Consider the following 13,916-nt stretch of genomic DNA (forward strand, 5'->3'; position numbering starts at 1 on the left):
AAACTGACTACAAGCACGGCCGGATGGTCGTGACACCAATTAGGCTGTAAACATGTTTAATATTGCTGTAAAGTTGGGCATTTTAACATGGGGATCTATGGGGATTTGCTCCCTTGGAGCCAGCCTCAAGCGGTTTTGCACTTCTGCATTGGCTTCAATTTTCAGACCAAGGCAGTTCCTACATTGTTTTATATGATCCTTATCTTTGCTCCTTATTATCATAATCCTTATTTATCGTTCCAGTGTGAACTTCTAAGCATTGTATTCATTTATTGTTTCAAATAAATAGTGTTTAGGTGACAATCTGGGGAGCTTGAATTATTTTGGATGTGGACAGTCAAACATTTTTGCTCAGCCACCAAGTGGTTTCAGGAGAGAAAATAACAAGTTTTATTGTATCTAAAGGCTTACTTGGTTTAAACTGAAATCGTGTTTTTTTCAAAAAACACATAATTTTCCTAATAGATATACTACAGAGTAAAAAAGTCTTATGCTGGACACTTCCATAAGACTTTTTTATATTAAGTATTTTAGTATTACGGAGATACAACATGGTCACTGGGGTGGCAGTGAAATCACAATAAAACAGTTTTACAGTTTTTCATGAAAACCTCTGATGAGTATCCTTAACTGGGTTACTGAATAGCTGAAAAAGTAAAATCAAACTAAATCACATTCTTTTAGTTTGAAAATATCGAACGGAAGTTTTCATGTTCACTGCGGGCACTTGACGTTTGTCGAATAAAGTACACGCTTTGGCGTAGAAAGCTAATCACTGCAGGACTAGGCACGGCATAATACCGATTGAGTGAGAGAGGAATGATCTCCTAGTCATTTGTCACTCAGTCAGGAGCCTTTGGTTTCTAATTTGGATAAACAAAATAAGCATCAGCTCTGCGAGGAGAGGAGAGGAGAACACCGCAACAAATATGTACGTTGTCTCAAATGTTTTTATTACTATATCGAAATGCCTTCCCTCGTATCTAACTCGCCTTGTAGACATATTGGTTTTCTCACTAGTCTATGTTTGTAAAAGTTATCCTCGTAGTTTTGAGTTTAACTGTTTGCTGGTACATTCGCAAACGACGTCTTCTATGTCTTGTGTAGAGAGCGTTTTCTTAATACCCCAGCCTTCTGTAATCTGTCATTCTGACTTCCTCCGGTTCCCTCTGTATGGAAAAATTAGTAACCCGAATATACCAGAAAACCCCATGTGATGTCTTGTCCCCGTGTTCTACGAAGGGTGCATCATACGGGTTTTTAAGGGTTTGACTTAAATTTGTGAAGTCGATCAGTTAATCACTGTCAGTATGCCGTTGTTATCAGATTTCATTTAATATAGTCACTGCGTTAGAAGTAAAAAAGTGTGTTTGTTACGTTTGTGTGTGAGAGAGTAAGGTAATGAGACTCCCATGTTTTCACAAGCTAGCTTTGCATGACACTGTGTGTATGCATAAAGAATGTCTTTCAGAAGCCAAGGCCTTAAGATGCAAGTCGACCCATTTGTTTTTGTCAGACAGAAGTAGTGCACTCACATCTGCCCCTCTGGTTAACTGATCAAAATGTGCCCCAAAAGGCAGATGTCTTCACTAGTGAGTTGGAAAATTGTCAGGGAGTTTATATTTGGATCCAAATATTCCTAGAGCTTGCTTCTCCTCAGACAGTAGCATTTATAATGTGTTGTTCCTGCAGGTCGGTGGGTCTTGCTGCATTCATTCTATAGTCTGGTTGAACCTATGGACAAAACCCCTCTGTACATCCTATGTAATCTTCTACTCAGACTAGACGTGTATTATGTTGTGGAGGCATACAAAATCTGTTCATACAATCATATTTTTATTGTCATTCCACAATGTGAGGATGTAAATTTGGTTTAAGGTTATGATTCACGTTACAGTAAGGCAGATAGTTGCTATGGTTAAAGTTAGTTTTAGTTCATTCAGACCTGGTATTAGCTTATGTCCTAGGTGATCTGATCACAAGTGCTCTAAGTATGTCTCCTCACATCAAGCATTAAAATGGCAATTCCACATACATCTCAAATGGCTACTTAAGCGTCAATCACAGTTCCATGATCTTAGTGCAAATAACATAATTTTTATCCTACCTCATTTTTGGAACAGTAGAATATTGTGCAGACAATTACTCAACACAGTATTCATCTTGAGTTATTGTTGATTTATTAATCCCTGCTCTGATGTGTGTTATTTCAGAGACCTGCACAAACCTTAGATTATAGTTTGAATGCTGAAAGTGTCCATATATACAGTAATGTAGTAACGCCGCTGCTACTGTGCTAATTGCACCTCCAAATGTGGCGATCTCATACATGTCCCCAACTCTGTCATTTAAAGGTGCAGTAGGCAGGATTGCGAAGATCCAGGACTTAGCCAAAAAATTTGAACATCGACAACTTCTCAGTCCCTCCCTCCCTTTCCGCTAAAGCCCAAAACGGTCTCCCAAGCCCCTTCCCCCACAAGGGAGAGCTGTGCACGATAGAGCGCGTGCATATTGGCCCTGGAATACTGTGCACGAGCAGAGAACCGAGAGAGAGCGAGTAAACAAACTAGCATGGAACACACCGACGTTACAACAACAAAATAGTTTTTATAATACCCTTCGTTATTGCTAAATAATTTGACCTAAAGTACAACGATATAGTCGTTATACTTTAGGTCAAAATATTTAGCAATAGTCAACTTTAGGACAAAACCAAGGTTAGGATGTTTCTGAAAGTAGCCTACATCGGTGATGTTTGCTATCAATAACAGTTAGAAGCATTCATTGTGGCGTTTTATTCCACAGTTTAGATTTATCAATTTGCTATGTGGTACATATATGACCGCTACCTGTTGATGTGGTTAGACGTTTGAGAGTGAAGCTGAGGCACAGGCCTCAGACGAGGATTACATCCCGGCTCCTTCTACACGCCCACGGTGAGGTCGAGGTGGTGGAGGGAGGGGAGGGCGCTATGAAATGCGTGTCCATGAGCAGTGATTGACACTCTGTTAGATACACCCCTGGGCTTGATTGGTGCATCTGAATGTGGAGCGTTGGATGTCTTGCAAGTCGCGCTACAGGCTCTAGGTGGGGCCAGAGGAGCCGAATTTTTTTTTAAATGACCTGCTTCATGCAATTATACTTGAACATAGGGTCAGTTTCAGCAAATATGACAGAAAGTTAGTTTTATAAGACTTGCCTACTGCACCTTTAAGATGGCTACTAGTGATGTGGTCACTCAAAGCACATGGTGGTACCAGGTCTGAAGTGAGTCTTTGACTCTAGGAAAATGTAAGATTCTTTACAGTTATATGCAGTTTTATCACTGCATTAAGTCATTTTCAATGTTGCCATATTCTTACTTTGAAATATTTAAAGACATTTGCTAAGGGTAAAAACAATAAGTAACATTAAACTTGTTGAATGTTTTTAAAATTAAAAACATACTACAAAGAACATAATAATAAATGATAAAAAAATACTATGAAATATAATATAATGATAATATAACATGAAAAATACTATAGAATGACAAAAATGTACATCAAATGAACATTATGTAATGTGAGTGTATTCACAATTTATGAAGATGTGGCTGGCAAAAAAGTGTGTAACATGGACAAGGATTTTAAACTCAGCTCAGTGAGTCACTCACTAAAATGATCCCTGTTCTCTTGAGTCATTTGAGTTAGTGTTGTTGGTCGCGCCCACCTGTTAAAAGTAGAAGAAGAATCTAAAAAAAGATTCACTGACTGGAGTGAAACCGAGTCTGAGTCCGTGGTGTTTTCGGTGAGTCCACCGACTCGTGTCAATGAACCGAGTCGACCGAATCACTGGAGTCAGCGGTGTTTCCCATGATTCTTCTGACCTGAGTCAGTGCAGCCGAATCATCCGTAGTGTTTCCAGTAAGTCCTCTAACTCGCTTTACTACTTAGCAGCAGCCACCCAACCAACTCATGGGATCCGGGTTAATGGAGACCTTGGATTCGTGATTCCCGATTCAGTAAGAAGATTCAAATCTTTAACCTGAGTGATTCAGGAACTGACCAGCTCTACTAAAAAGGAGTAATATGATCTTTCTTGCTGTTCAGTCATGCCTTCCTTATTAGGGCGATTAAGCTCGCCAACCACCCAAAGACACCCGCAATGCAATTGAAAGGCCACTGAGGGTGCAGAGGGACGTAACACAATGGTTTGGGGTTTAGAGCATGGCACTAAAGTCTTCACCTTATGGGCCTGAATACCTTACTGCTTACAGTAAAATAAAAGACATAAAATAAGAAAACATTCATGCAAACAAGATACATGAAACAAATACATATAGGGCCCTATGATTTCTGCGATCACAGAATCGCGGAATTGGCTGATAAAAACGGAATCTATTTTTTAATGTGGAATATTGCGGAATTTGACATAATTTGACTGCAATGCTGTTTTCACATGGAAGAGGAACGTATGTCTGGGAAAAAACTGCACGGAGGGAAGCAAATCTGGGTGGCACAACCAGCCCCTTCCAAAGACTGAGCCCCTCCCCCTTCAAAACATTGTAAGCATGGCGAAGCGGCTGCCAGTGGCTCTGTCTTCAGAGCTGAGCAGTTCCCAATAGGGATGGGCGATATGGACTAAAAAATGTATCTCGATAATTTCTGGTATTTATCACGGTAACGATAAAAATGACGATAAATAAACACCAATTCAGCCTAATCTTTTTGACTATAAATCTATCACCAAAATAATAATAAAGGCTACTAAACTACATCAATTAAGTTCAAGTAGTACACCTGTATTGCAAAAATGTAGTGAGTGACACCAACTAAACAAGTCTGAAATGTGAGAACAGAATCAATTATTTATTAAAAATGTATTCAAACTTTTTGGCACACAGGCAGTGAGAAAACAGTGCAAACACTGCCAAACAGCAAAAATAACTTAGCCTTTAAAAATCACAAATTAGTGCAACTGCAAATACAATCTGATAAATTAAGAAACAAGACAAATAAATAAAAGTTCACTGAAAATGAAATCCAATCAGTGATGAAAAAATATGTATGTACACCAGTGGCTGGAACATGCCACAAATAAGATACTAGTGCAAGTTTTCACATACATAACACTTCACTCAAACATATAATGAACAAATGTTATAACAAAATGCAACAACCATTTCTTCTGTTGGGTTACAAAATAGTGCAAATGACAACATGATAAATTAAACAAACAAAAAACAAATATAATTTCAACAAATTTAAATGAACATGTAAACACTGAAATACTCTGGTGTACAAGAATGTGGAAACGAGGCTCACAGGAATATCTGTATGAATGTACTTCTTTCAAAAAGAGGACAAGGTTCACACCTTAAGATTTTTGGTCAGAAAGACTAGCATATTAACTGTGGTTGGTTTCAGAAGAGACTGCTGACAGGTTACCACATTCCCTCCAGCACTGAAGACCCTCTCTGAGGCTGTACTTGTTGGCAATCCCAATCACATCGCTTCTGTGCTGAGCTGAAACTCCCGTTCTCGCTCCCCCCTCTCCAGCTGGAGGCGAGCAAGGCGCACCCTCAACCGAGCGTCTAATCTGGAGCCAGGAGAGTACTCCACTGACAAGCGGTTAAACTGCAGCAACGTGAACGGTTCCTCCTCAACCACTTGGTGCGAGCCCGGCGTGCCATTTTATTAGGGCTGAACGATTAATTGCATTTGCGATAATATCGCGATATGATAAAACGCGATTTTCTAACCGCAACTTGCGCGATTACAAGGTGGTCACGTGACGCGAGCGACGCGGATGATAAGCTTCTGACCTGGACGATGTCTCTGAGCGGCGCGCGCACTCGCGACGGTCGGCTTGTTTACCTGTAATTTGCTACTGCGCCGGTCAGAAGACATCATCTCCACTCCCGCTGTATGGATATACGCTGATCTAATTATCTCCTGAACAAGTGCAAATGAAACAAAAGTGATATTGGTGAGTAAACGATGATATTATGTGCTAGAAATAAGGTCCAGGTTGTAAAAAACAATAGTTTCCCTTTAAATGCACAGTGGCAAAGCCACAAATGTTTCTGTAATGAGCAGTTAAACAAAAATATAATTTATTTCAAGTCATACATCTTTTCATTTAATTCTAACAAATAGGCCCAGCCTATGGGAAAGAAACATTTTACACTAAATGTATCTAATATTGTGTCGTTCATATTTAAGTCAGTCATTGTTTTGTTGGGAAAAAAAAGAGGATAAAATAAAAAATAAATAAAAAACGCATGTTAAATCGCAATCGCAATATTGGGGAAAAAAAATCGCAATTAGATTATTTTCCCAAATCGTTCAGCCCTACATTTTATGGACCATTCGTTTGAATCCTGCCTTCTCCACAGTTTGGAGTGGCAACATATCTTTCAGGCAAAACGCCACTGCCTCTGTTAATTCTTTCCACCGTTTGCTTTGATGATCATACGGTGTGGAATGAGCAAATGCATCGGCAAGTTTCATCTGAGTTGTTTTTTCACCGGAGGCTTTGGATGAAGTCGACGCTGCTTCTGCATCCTTGCGCATTTTCTGGCTTTCTTCATATTTTGGTTTGTGCTTGTGTTTGAGGTGGTGGAACAAATTAGTGGTGTTACTGTCCTTTGTATGAACTATTTGTTTGCAAACCTTGCATGTTGTAAATTGCTGCTCCATGTCAGACTTTTTAAAACCAAACTAGTTCCAGATAATGGAGGTGGAGCCTTGTTTAGGAACGAGCTCCTTGCTGCTTGGTGTATCTGCTCCGCCTTCCGCCATTGTCAATTTGTCAATATTCCACACGTGTTGGTTTGCGAGTGTGTCGTGCACATATATACGTCATCAATGGGAATTTATCGTTTTTATTGCGGGATAACATATTCTTACCGTGGGGAATGTTTTTGACGATATATCATAAACGATGAAATATCGCACATCCCTAGTTCCCGAACGACTTCTATGTGTCAGGTGAACTGTTGTTTTGCAGATTCTGTCAACACTCCGTTGACTGTAAACATAAAAATATGTGCAGTGACTACATAGTGTCCAAAAGCCATGTAAGAAACAAGAAAAAGTACAATAACAATGCTAGCAAGACCGTGTCCCTACAGACGTGCGTTACTGCTTCTACATTCAAGTCATCGGACTCAAGAAAAAAAAGTTTATTGAAGATTTTGTGGCTATGTTGCTGAGGCTGACATCCCCTTGGAAAAGATGACAAAACTACATCCGTTTCTACTGAAGCACTGCAAACAGGGAGGAGCCCTACCTGAAAATGTTCGCAGCCTTCGCCAAATTCACCCCCGAGTTTTTGAGCAACATATCTCCTCTGTGCTAAAAAAGATCCGTGGGAAAAAGTACTCCGTTGTTGTGGATAAGACCACTGATGCAAGAGACTGCAGCGTCCTAAACATCGTCATTGGTAAGTTAATGTGAATTTAACAGCCTGTAGTACAATGCAGCCTGTAGTCAGTAGATTGTAATTGTAATAGAAGTGGAAATATTGTCCTTTTCCTTTCCCTTTTTTTCTCTTTTCTTTTTAACTGATATATTTTTTTAATTTACATGTTCAAAATAAAATTATCAAATCAAAATCATGTCAGTATAGCCACACAATATATGTTTGTATTATTATTGTTATTATTATTATTTTAATCTACATCAAAAACTGAAACAGACATTTAGAACTACATGTGTGAGCTAATGTTTTTTTCTTCTTTTATTACAGGAGTTGAAAACCAATACTTTCTTGTGGATGTTGTCTTCATGGATAGATGCAACTACTCAAGCCATTTCTCAAGCCATACTAGCCTCCCTCCATAGCAACAGTCTGGATCTGAATGATGCCTGGGCAGTGGTCACAGATAATGCCGCCTACTGTCTGAAAGCATACAGGGAGGTCCTGAAAGGAGTAATGCCAAACAGCTGCCTCTGCCATATCATCAATCTGGTGGGTGAGACCTGGCAGCATTACAGATATTTCTCTGATGCTACCTCACTTGTGACATGGATGAAATTTGTCTTCTTCAAGAAGCCTGCAAGAAAGCGAAGATGAGTGGCCTTCCTTATCAACAAGGAGTGTGTGCACGCCAAGGTTCCTCCTGAAGCAGTGTGTACCAAATGAAATAGCTGGTTTGTCAAGTATCATGCAGAGCATGTTCACCTGTAAAGACAGTTTTTGTTGGAAGAGGAGTCAACAGGCATGGCAGTCAGGAACATCCTGAGCCAGTTGGAAACAGAGGAGAAGGTGCAGACCCTCACTCTCAAGCTAACCTTCATCTGAGAAGCTTGCTCCAAACTGATGACATCCCTGACCATCCTGGAAGGAACCCACAGACCCACAGCAGTGTCTGCATACAATGTCATGGAGGACCTTGGCTCCTACCTAGTTAGTGGAACAGCAAAAACATGTGGTTATGGGCCCAAGACAGAGGAGCTACTGAAGAAAATGGGGGTTGGAGAGAAGAAGAACGTGCTGGACAATCTCCATGATGCCTTTCATTTGGCTTTCACAAGATTCTCGAAGCACTGGGACACACATCCAGCCAGAGTTGTGTACAGGCTGACCAGGGTCTTTGATCCCAGACAGGCTCCAGCAATGGAAAGGCAGATCAAAGCCTACTCAACATTAAAGCCCATGGCTAACCCATCAGCAGAGCTCAGTGTGCAGTGGATGGCCTATCAGCAATGTGTTTCCAGGGACCCCCTGCCAACTGATATGGAGCTTGCAAACTACTGGACACGCCTGAGTGCAAGATTCCCAAGAGTTGCAGAGATGGCTGTGCCCTTCATCTACTTCCCAGTCAGCTCAGTTGATTGTGAGCTGTCTCACAGACAAGAGAGACTTGTGAGAGACAAAAACTATAATGGAAACAACAGAATTACCAAAAATTCCCAGAAATTAAAATGGAAAAAACGGGATTTGGGAAGAAAATAAAACGGAATTTGGGAAAAAATAAAACAGATTTCATAGGGCCCTATACATAGCAGAAGTTGCACACTGCACACACTCATGGGATTTTCCTATCATACAATGGGTATATTATCTTCTTCAGGTTTGTGCTAAACGTTTTCTTTTTCAGAAATAGACCTTTGTTGTCTATCAGCGGGTGAACAGTATACACCTGTGTAGACTAATGTAAAATTATGTAGTATTAGTCTGTTAATCAGGATGAATGTTACGTGAGAGCCAGTGGGAACTAAACTCTATGCACAATTTCCTGGTACACCGATTACACTGACGCACACGTCAGAGCTTGGAGGAATTGGATGAAAGCACGTTGCTAGGACTGATGGAATAGGCAAATTTTAGTAAAAATAGATTATGATGGGATTTTTATGACCCTGTCAGTCAAAATGACAGACAACGAAAAAGTCTAGCGCAACCCCTGATATCACTTATTTATTGGCATTTGGTAGTGTTACGCTCAGTGTGAGGACCCTGTAATGCTCATGATGCTGCTGAACACAGCATCAGTACAGTACACTTGTAGATTTTTGAAAAATTGTTATGTGGCTTACTGGATAATGAGAGACTGTGGTGCATGGTAAGGTTGCCCCTGAGTGGCAGCATATCAGTTATTTATTTAAAATAACACCAGGATGAAGATTTTAAATTCTATTCTAGATTTTAAAGGGAGCCAATGAAGAGAAGCTAAAACTGGAGTAATATGATCTCTCTGACTAATTCCTGTCAATGCTCATGCTGCGGCATTTTAAATCAATTGGAGGTTTTTAAAGAGCTAGTTGGAGAACCAGACAGTAATGATTGACAGCAATAGTAACAAGTTTTTCAGCATCACTCTAAGACAGGATGTTCCTAATTTTGACGATATTACGCAGGTGAAAGAAGGCTGTCCTGGGGCCTCATGTATGTAGGGTGTGTGCGCACAAAAACGTTCCGTATGTTCTTGTTCACGGACAAAGTTAAGATGTATTAAGAGTGAAATCAACGTGAACATGTACGTGCCTCATGCCAACCTCATGACTGGCGTACACTGGCTTCTACAGCTGTTGATCCTTTGGCGACACTTAGATGTGATGCTGTCATAAATGTGAAAACAATTAGTCTGACCGATCAGGACTGTGCCGGTCAACGCTGAGCAGAGCCATGCCAGCCATGCACGACAGAATTATCCGCATGTCAGCCAAGTATATCAAATTCCCATACAATGCATCTTAACATAGTTGGGAAAGGGAGCTTGGCTTTGATTTGACTGATGAGTGGTGGAGAGAGGCACTGATCAAGGTCAAGTCTACATCTTCCTGTGCTCATCTTAGTTTGATCCAATTTAAGGTTATCCACAAAATTCATTTCACAGAAAACAGACTTAGTAGGCTATTTCCAGGCACAAATGATATCTGTGACAGATGTGGTTTATCTCCAGCAGACCATGTTCATATGTTTTTTTCTTGCCCCAAATTAGTCAATTTCTGGTCATGTTTTTTTAAATCATTAAATAATGCCCTCAATATCAGGTTAGAGCCTTGCCCACTGATATCCATCTTTGGGATTCCTCGTACTCCAACTAGTCTCACTAAGAACAACTCTGATGTTGTTGCTTTTGCCTCTCTCATAGCCCGTAGACGTATTCTATTACATTGGAAAAGCCAGAACGCTCCTCCCACTACTTCTTGGTTAAGGGATTTAATGTCTTTCCTGCCTTTGGAAAAAGTAAAATATTCCCTCAGGGGTTCAACAGCCAATTTTTATAAAAGATGGCATCCTCTCATAACATATGTAAACACCCTCACCTCTCTGGACTCCAACTGAATCAATGTGATGCATCCAATTTGTTTATCTTATCAAGTCTTTAGTGAGCATGCTGGGCATCCTTTATTTAAGTAACTTTTTATTGTTATTAGTATTAAAGGTGCAGTAGGCAGGATTGCGAAAATCCAGGACTTAGCCAAAATATTTGAACATCGACAACTTCTCAGTCCCTCCCCACTTTCCGCTAAAGCCCAAAACGGTCTCCCAAGCCCCTCCCCCCACAAGGGAGCGCTGTGCACGATAGAGCGCGTGCATATTGGCCCTGGAATACTGTGCACGAGCAGAGAACCGAGAGAGAGCGAGTAAACAAACTAGCATGGAACACACCGACGTAACAACAAAATAGTTTTTATAATACCCTTCGTTATTGCTAAATAATTTTAGGTCAAAATATTTAGCAATAGTCAACTTTAGGACAAAACCAAGGTTAGGATGTTTCTGAAAGTAGCCTACATCGGTGATGTTTGCTATCAGTAACAGTTAGAAGCATTCATTGTGGCGTTTTATTCCACAGTTTAGATTTATCAATTTGCTATGTGGTAGATATATGACCGCTACCTGTTGATGCGGTTAGACGTTTGAGAGTGAAGCTGAGGCACAGGCCTCAGACGAGGATTACATCCCGGCTCCTTCTACACGCCCGCGGCCAAGTGGTGCGAGGTGGTGGAGGGAGGGGAGGGCGCTATGAAATGCGTGTCCATGAGCAGTGATTGACACTCTGTTAGATACACCCCTGGACGTGATTGGTGCATCTGGATGTGGAGCGGTGGATGTCTTGCAAATCGCGCTATAGGCTCTAGGAGGGGCCAGAGGAGCCGATTTTTTTTTAAATGACCTGCTTCATGCAATTATACTTGAACATAGGGTCAGTTTCAGCAAATATGACAGAAAGTTAGTTTTATAAAACTTGCCTACTGCGCCTTTAATTTTTCTCTTTTGCCTCCCCTTGGATTTTATTTTATTTATTTTGTCTTTTTTATTTATTTACTGATTTATCTTCACCTAACTAATTATTTTTGAATTTATTTTTACTTAGTTGTTTATTTATTTATTACTATCATTCATATTATTTATCCATGTATTTTTTCTCTCTCCCCTTTGTTCTTGGGAGATGTTCTTTTTCTGGTTTTCTGTTCTAAAGTACCATATTAAAAAAAAACAAAAAAGGTAGTATAATTATGTACTGTATTGATTAGTTAGAAGAACGGGCAGGGTATTGGGCAGGGGTATCGGGAGGATTTTGGCCCGCACACGCATACGCCAGTGTGTTTATCATGTCCTCATTGTTTAATATTGCCGCAACGAGATTGCGATCGGCCTGACTCGTTGTCACTCTGTCACTTTTTGCTGCAGCATCCACACGCTAAACAAGATGGCCACAGGCACTGCCGTGAAGTCTGACGTCAGTCAAGTTTCATTCAATATATTCAAAGGTTCACTCCATATATTCAGAGTTCATTCAATATATTCAAGATTCATTCAGTATATTCAAGGTTCACTCCATATATTCAAAGTTCATTCAATATATTCAAGATTCATTCAATATATTCAAAGGTTCACTCCATATATTCAAAGTTCATTCAATATATTCAAGATTCATTCAATATATTCAAGATTCATTCAATATATTCAAGGTTCATTCAATATATTCAAAGTTTCATCAAGTTTCATTCCATATATTCAAAGATTAATTTCCTGAACGGCATGCCATAATATATATATATATATATATATATATATATATATATATATATATATATATATAGAGAGAGAGAGAGAGAGAGAGAGTAGACAATATTTTAAAAGGCTCATTACTAATGAATAGACTTCACTGTTGGTGTTTTTCCTTTTCAGGCAATTATTCAAAATAGTGGTTGTGTATTTTGTTTGGAATTAATAAGGCAAATAATAATAATAAGGCACTAATGCAAGCACAGACCTGGTGAGAAGGTGGTCCTTAATGTAGACTGACTATAGGCAAATAATTAGTGTGTTCCAGTGACAGTTAAGCTGCTTATTGGCTAGCTGGAGATTAACCAGAAAGTCCACACACAAACACTCAGCTAGGCAGTATGTTTCAACTAGGAACAGTGTCAGATCATGACCTGTCTCATTGTACTTGATAAAAAAAAAAAATAGTTCAATCTGTCAGTCTGTACTCTGCAATACAATAAGGTTTGTACCTGATTGGCTAAATCTATCTTATGCCACTCAGAATGCATTAAAAATTAGCAACTGTTTTGTAAGAATAAAGTCACTGTGTTGGAGGTTTTAAATTGTTCATTGAGCAGAATTCAAGGATGATGATATTGATAAACGTTTTGTTACTACTGTAGGGTCTTGACGTGTTAGTAGCTTACATAAGAGAATTGAAATACTAAGGATATGTAAAATGACGCCTATGTGTGCATACTCCATTATCTCATCGACATTATCAAGCAACCAGTAAAGTAAAAAATTAACCAGTAAAGTAAGCTTCTACGATCCAAAGGTCCTGTTCAGACCTTGCATTAAGATCCGATCTGGGTAATCTGATTTCAGTTGACCAGCTTTAGGTACATGTGTTCAGATCCTGCATTAACATGCATCTCCAAATGCATCTCCAGATTTTGTGCTCTGTATGCCGATAAACCCTGACATCATCTGGGACGCATGGATTTTTTTTAACAGTGTCTGTCTCTAATGGCTCTCTACCACTGCTCCAGAACCGAGAACAGTGCTGTTTTATGTGTGTACATCATGACTTGCACACACATAAAGTTATTTATTGATCTCCGCCCTGATGTTAATTAGGCCTGCACAAATCTCCGATTATAACTCCAGCCCTGGAAGTTTCCATACACACCAAATCGCCTGTAATGAAGGTGAATAAAGACATTCGTGTTGAGGAAACCACATATGACAGAGAATCACATTCGTGTACTCATATGAAATACTTTAATATGGAAATTCTTACTTGGATTCATTTATTTTTTAGTTAACAGCTACAGGGACAGCAGCTTCAGGGACTGCAGCTTTAGTAAAGACTCTCATTACTAACAAACAAACATCACTTACGATGCTTTTTACTTTTCATGTGATCATTTATAACAGCGGTCAAATGTTTTTTTTCTGAACGAATGAGGCAAAACTCCGCT

General features: G+C 39.6%; 1 protein-coding gene across 1 annotated transcript in view; it reads left to right on the plus strand.

Moving 5' to 3' along the window:
• Window positions 1–468: 468 nt before the first annotated feature.
• Window positions 469–13,916, plus strand: part of ripor1 (RHO family interacting cell polarization regulator 1) — a 116,512-nt gene continuing 103,064 nt past the window's right edge. The window contains exon 1 of the mRNA XM_084555222.1: window positions 469–931. The gene's annotated coding sequence lies outside the window, so the exon portion shown is untranslated. The remainder of the gene's footprint in view (window positions 932–13,916) is intronic.

This window comes from Chelon labrosus (assembly GCF_963514085.1).
Source record: "Chelon labrosus genome assembly, chromosome: 11".
NCBI classification, from domain to species: Eukaryota; Metazoa; Chordata; class Actinopteri; order Mugiliformes; family Mugilidae; genus Chelon; species Chelon labrosus.